Source organism: Otolemur garnettii, unplaced genomic scaffold (assembly GCF_000181295.1).
Source record: "Otolemur garnettii isolate 467f Iridium unplaced genomic scaffold, OtoGar3 scaffold00020, whole genome shotgun sequence".
Lineage (NCBI taxonomy): Eukaryota > Metazoa > Chordata > Mammalia > Primates > Galagidae > Otolemur > Otolemur garnettii.
This window is the reverse complement of record NW_003852415.1, coordinates 1769426-1775471: the sequence shown is the minus strand read 5'-3', so window position 1 is coordinate 1775471 and position 6046 is coordinate 1769426. Positions and strand designations below refer to the sequence as shown.

The following is a 6046-nucleotide window of genomic DNA, read 5'->3' as shown; positions in this document are numbered from 1 at the left end:
TTTTAAACACAATTATGGTAGCAGTGAGTGTTCAAAAGTAATCTTACCCTTCTTGCAACTTTAGAATAAGGCTGGAATTCTGTGAGCAGCAAGAGTGGGCTATGATAAGGGAGAAAAATGGTAGTGTTGGGGTCCAGGACAGAGAACCAGAGAACCTCTGCATTAGGTCAGGTCATTCTTCTTTAGGGAAGGTCACTCTATTTGTATTTTACCATGACCATTTGAAAATGAAGAGTATGATATTGGTCACAGTCCTTTTACAAGGACCTTCCTGATAAATTGTTGTTCATGGTTAGTTCCAGGAAAATTATTCCTGAGATAAATTGTGAGCTTTCATAGGAAAACAAATGACGGGTTACTGAACTTGTTTTTCTTTTGGTCTTTTAATCTTGGCTTTCAGAAAACTTAGAGCCAGATTTATTGTGCAGATTGTCTTTGCTCAATTCAGGTTCTTCATAACACCTATTTATTTCTTCTTTTAGGTAAACTCTATTCTGTTTTATTCCTAATTGCTTTATTGGCCTGAACTACTTAGGGACCCATTTGAAGTAGGAGTGGGGGTAGGCTTCAGAAGGAGGACCTACTCCAGAACCTGTTTCTAGCCACTGCCTTGAATTGTCCAAGAAAATTCAATTCTGAGTTTATTTTTTATTTTTATTTACTTATTTATTTTTTGAGACAGAGGATTACTTTGCTGCCCTTGGTAGAGTGCTATGGTGTCATGGCTCAAAGCAACCTCAAACTCTTGGGCTCAAGTGATTCTCTTGCCTCAGCCTCCTGAGTATCTGGGACTACAGGCATCCACCACAACACCCAGCTGTTTTTTTTTGGGGGGGGGTCTCCAGTTGCTCTGGCTCAGGCTGCTCTGTGAGCTCAGGCAATCCACCCACCTCGGCCTCCCAGAGTCTGAGTTTATTTTCCCAGCAACCTATCCTCTCACTTATTTGATAGTTTAAGTGTGAGTATTCACATATACATTTTTTTTTTTTTTTTGAGACGGAGTCTCACTTTGTCACCCTTGGTAGAGTGCCATGGCGTCATAGTTTACAGCAACCTCAAACTCTTGGGCTCAACCAGTCCTCTTGCCTCAGCCTCCCACATAGCTGGGACTACAGGCGCATGCTACAATGCTCAGCTATTTTTAGAGACAAGGTCTTGCTCTGGCTCAGGCTGGTCTCAAACACTCGTGGGCTCCAGCGATCTACCCACCTGGGCCTCCCAGCGTGTTAAGATTACAGGTGTGAGCCACCTTGCCCAGGCTTTTTCACACATTCTTGACATGGCAACTCTGAGTATACAGTTAACACTTTTTTCCTCCTACTTTTTAAGTTTTGAACTTTGATTTGCTTTTCTTCAGAAGGTGTTATCTGGAAGTAAATCTTTATTACTTCCTATTTGTTGATGTCATGTGGACAAATTTTATAGCTTGTTATCACTTTTGTTTAATTAAATAGCTTTATGATAAATATTATAAGTATTTTTATTAAAAAGGAAGAAAAGAATCCTTTAAGGGCTTGCTCTTATCATAAGTAAAACCAGCAGTTATTTAGCATATTACCAAGGTGGTTCTCTAGTAGAATGGGGAGGTGGGAACCCCTTTCATTTCTTTAGAAACTAGATGATCTTTTGAGGTGATCTGTAATCAGATCATTTTAATTAAAGGAAATTAAAATCCATCATTTCAGCCTATTAGACTTTTCCAGCTCTGGTTAGTCATTGAGATTGGCCCCATTTCCTATTCCCTAATTTTAGCTACTTGCTATGATGTTGGGGTTAGGAGATGCTTTTTTTTCTTTAAGACTAATACCTTGGCTCCCAACTAACTCCAAAGCTCTTTGAACTAGATAGGAAACCTCTAGGATTTTCAGTAAAATCCTAGAATCTTTTAGAATGCTCTATAGTCCATGTTAGTTAGCTCAATCTGAAAGTTTAGTTGTCAACCTACATATCTGGATTCCTAAACATCCAGATAAATACCCTCCTATAGGTGGTATCATTTTAAGGTCATAGAGAATATAGAAATGGTTATAGGGAATATAGAAAATGGAGGCCTAGGGTGGTGCCTGTGGCTCAAAGGAGTAGGGCGCCAGCCCCATATGCCGGAGGTGGCAGGTTCAAACCCAGCACAGCCAAAAACTGCAAAAAAAAAAAAAAGAAAATGGAGGCTCTGAGGGAACCGAGAGCATTGTTACATACTATTTCTGGGAGGAAAATTTGATGCTGATCAAAGGTATAGGCTGCAGTGGTGGGTCCTTTGCCTTCAGCCTCTCACAGTGCATTTGAATCTTTGGCCTAGAATGAGTCTTTAATAATTTTCCAGATGTCATAAAGAGAAGAGACAGAGCAAATAGTTCTTCTGTGATTACTTAGTACAACATGGTAGAGGACAATTTAAATGATAATTTACCCTTTCTGAGTACCAATTAGAGGTGTGAATTGTTCTGGAATATTTCAGAAAAACATGGCAGACTTAATTCATTTTGCATAGTACTCAATGCAAGATTTTTTACCAGTGTCTTAAGAATGTTATAATCTACATTTAAGCCCCTTCCGGATGTGAAGAGAGTCATCTCTTTAAATTAAAATATACGTATATATATTTCTGAAGGATACTTTTACTGTCTTGAAAATAAAGAGATTGTAACCTGTTCTTCCAGGAAATAAAGTGGTTGGACAAATATGTGCCAAATCTTGTGATCCCTGTTAAATTGTTTGCCCTAGACTAGTGACCTAGTCTCTTTCCTTGCCTTCGTGTGGAGATGATGAAATCTGTGATGACTTGTACTTTCAGTGTTATATATCCTTGGTGATTATTCCCTGCTGTCCTCTACCAGTTTCATTTATATTTAAACATTTCTAGCGACTTTTAATTCTTACTTTCTCCAAAGAATTAAATACTGCAATGAGCAATTCTGGAAATTATCTTTTACCCAAATTTGCTTTAGAGAAGTTCTATATTGTCTGGAACTTTATTCATAGGAGCCATATCCAAGTTAGAATTTTTATTTTATTTATTTATTTTTGGAGACAGTCTCACTCCATTGCCCTGGGTAGAGTACTATGGTACCATAGCTCACAACAACCTCAAACTTTTGGGATCAAACAGTCCTCTTGCCTTAGCCTGCCCAGTAGCTGGAACTACAGGCATGTACCACCACACCAGCTAATTTTTTTATTTTTAATAGAGATGGGGGTCTCACTCTTGCTCAGACTGGTCTCGAACTCCTGAGCTTGAGCGATCCACTTACCTTGGTCTCCCAGAGAGTTAGGATTAAGGCATGAGCCACTGTGCCCTGTCAAAATAGGGTTTTAGATCAGCTTGGAATGTGAAAATCTGTTATTCTTGATGCCTACCTTTCTGAAGTTCCTCTTTGATCTTGAGAATTGTCATTTTGCTTTGAGGGGCTGGGGAAAGGAGAAGTGAGTATCTGCGTGGGTGAACTGATTCTGAAGAAAGGAAGAGTAGCACTATACTGGTGACTACAAAGTGGTGACGCTTTGGGCTTTGATTAGTTCCCAGACCTTTTTGCCTTTGATTGTGTGCTTGTGAAAGGTTCTAAAGTCATGCTTTATTATGCCTTTGCTTTGAGTTAATGATTCCGAAAAAGTGTCACATAAACAAGAGGCCTTTAAGGAATCTTCAGGGCTAAATTTTCTCTTGGAGTTGTTTGGTTGTTGCTGACTTTACCTTGTGACTGCCTACCAGTCTTTCTAAGATGGAGATTTGCACACTGAGCATTGCTATCTCCCATCTGAAAGGACTTTCAGCTCTCTGATTTGCACTGATCTGAAGAATTCAAAGATTTTAAGTCTTTCTTGGCTTCTGTACATTCCATTTCTTTCATACATTCCTTGGAGGAGAGGCATGGAATATGAAAAAAGCGTGATGAATTCTAGACTTTCTCAAATCCACATAAACACAATTTTTTAATTGTAATAATGGATGAGTTGCTAAGTTTTCTCATCAGTAAAATGGGCATAATAAGCCTGGCCTCCATGGAATTGTTGAGAGAATTAAATGTTATGAAGTATATAGCATGATTCCTTAATCTTTTTATCTTTCCAGACCACTCAACGTGGAACCCCAGGCTTAGATCCTGTGCCTTTTCTTTGCTTCTGCATCCTTACCACTAGAAATCATGATTCATGATCTCAGCTGAGACCGAAGTGCTGCCCAGTTTTTCCGTGATTTTAGTCAGCTTTCTTTCAGTCTTCATGCAGAGGTTAAAATTGTTGGCCCAGAATAACTTGGTTCTCTAGGCATGTTTCATTTGGCATTGAGATTGTTTTTCAAATGTTAAGATTGGTTATGAAGATTTAAAAATTAGGAGATTTCAAATAAAAGTTAAAATGCCTAGTTTCTCTTGAAAAATTGGGAGATCTGAAAGCCTGGATTGCCACAGCATTCTTGGCTTCTCCAGTTTGGCACACAGGCCACAGTGTCTGCGCCTTCCTATTACTAATGTTGGTCCGTTAGACTCTGTGTTTCTCACTTTATCCCAGTGGGCATTTAGTTTCTGACCATGTCCTGTAAATTCTACCTTCTTAAAGTCCCTCAAATCTGTCCTCTTCTCAGTATACCCAAGGCCCTCCTCATTTCTCAACTGGAGTACTAGATTAGTGTCCTAACCCATCTCTTTATCTCTAGTGTTGTCCCTCTTTAGTCTGTCTTTATAGTACCTCAGATTCATCTTTCTAAATTGAACGTTGAATCACATTACTCTCTAGTTTCAAATTCTTTATTGCTTCTCTACTTTCTACTAAATAAAATTTAAACTCCTTAGCATGGGGCAGCGCCTGTGGCTCAGTAAGTAGGGCACCGGCCCCATATACCAAGGGCGACGGGTTCAAACCCAGGCCCAGCCAAACTGCAACAAAAAATAGCTGGGCGTTGTGGCGGGTGCCTGTAGTCCCTGCTACTCAAGAGGCTGAGGCAAGAGAATCGCCTAAGCCCAAGAGCTGGAGGTTGCTGTGAGCTGTAACGCCACAGCACTTGACTAAGGGTGACAAAGTGAGACTCTGTCTCTAAAAATAAATAAATAAACTCCTTAGCATAGTATATTAGTTCTACATGATCTGACCAGTACCTCTCCAGTGACTTAACCTCTCTCTGTCTTGGTTTCCTCCTATAAAACATGGGGAAAATAATTCTTTTTTTCCAGTTTTTGGCCAGGGCCGGATTTGAACCCACCACCTCCGGCATATGGGGCTGGTGCCCTACTCCTTTAAGCCACAGGTGCTGCCCCGGGAAAATAATTCTTAACCTATAGGGTTATAGTGAGGATTAAATTTAAAACACAGGCCGGCTCAGTGGCTCACACTTGTAATCCCAGCACTTTGGTGGCCAAGGCAGGAGGACTGCTTGAGGCCAGAAGTATGAGATCAGCCTGAGCTACACAGGAAGACCCTGTCTCTACAAAAAATTAAAAAATTAGCTGGGCAGGGGGGTGTGTGCCTGTAGTCCCAGCTACTCAGGAGACTGAGAGGGGAGGATTACTTGAGCCCAGGAATAAGAGGTTGCTGTGAGCTATAATTGTGCTCTTCAGCCTGGGCAGCAGAGCAAGACTCTTTAAAAAAAAAAAAATACGTATGAAGCAGTACTCAACACTTAGTATTTAATAAATAGTAGCTATTAGATTATGATGATGCCATGTTTTTATTTATGTTTTTCTGGATTCCAGGCTTTCTTAGTCACTGTGTATCCTGCCCTAAATGTTTTTATCCCTGTTCTCCCCTTGATTGAGATTGATCCTTCAGGACTCAGCTCATATGTTACCCCCTCCTGTATTACCCTCCCTGAACTTCCATACCAGGGTACTAGAACATATGTCTAGTAGCATACTTTCCACATTGCAGTGAAACTTTCTCTCTTTCTCTCTTTTTTTTTTTTTGAGACAAAAATCTTCTGTCACTCCAAGTAGAGTGCTGTAGTATCATAGCTCTCAACAACCTCAGACTCTTGGGCTCAAGAGATTCTCTTGCCTTAGCCTCCAAAGTAGCTGGGACTACAGGCGCCCACCACAATGTTCAGCTTTTTTTTTTTTTT

The 6046-nt window shown here is 40.2% G+C and overlaps 1 protein-coding gene across 1 annotated transcript in view; it reads left to right on the top strand.

Annotated features, from left to right (window-relative positions):
• TMED10 (transmembrane p24 trafficking protein 10) overlaps positions 1-6046 on the top strand; it is a 47124-nt gene that overhangs the window by 18586 nt on the left and 22492 nt on the right. The window lies entirely within an intron of this gene.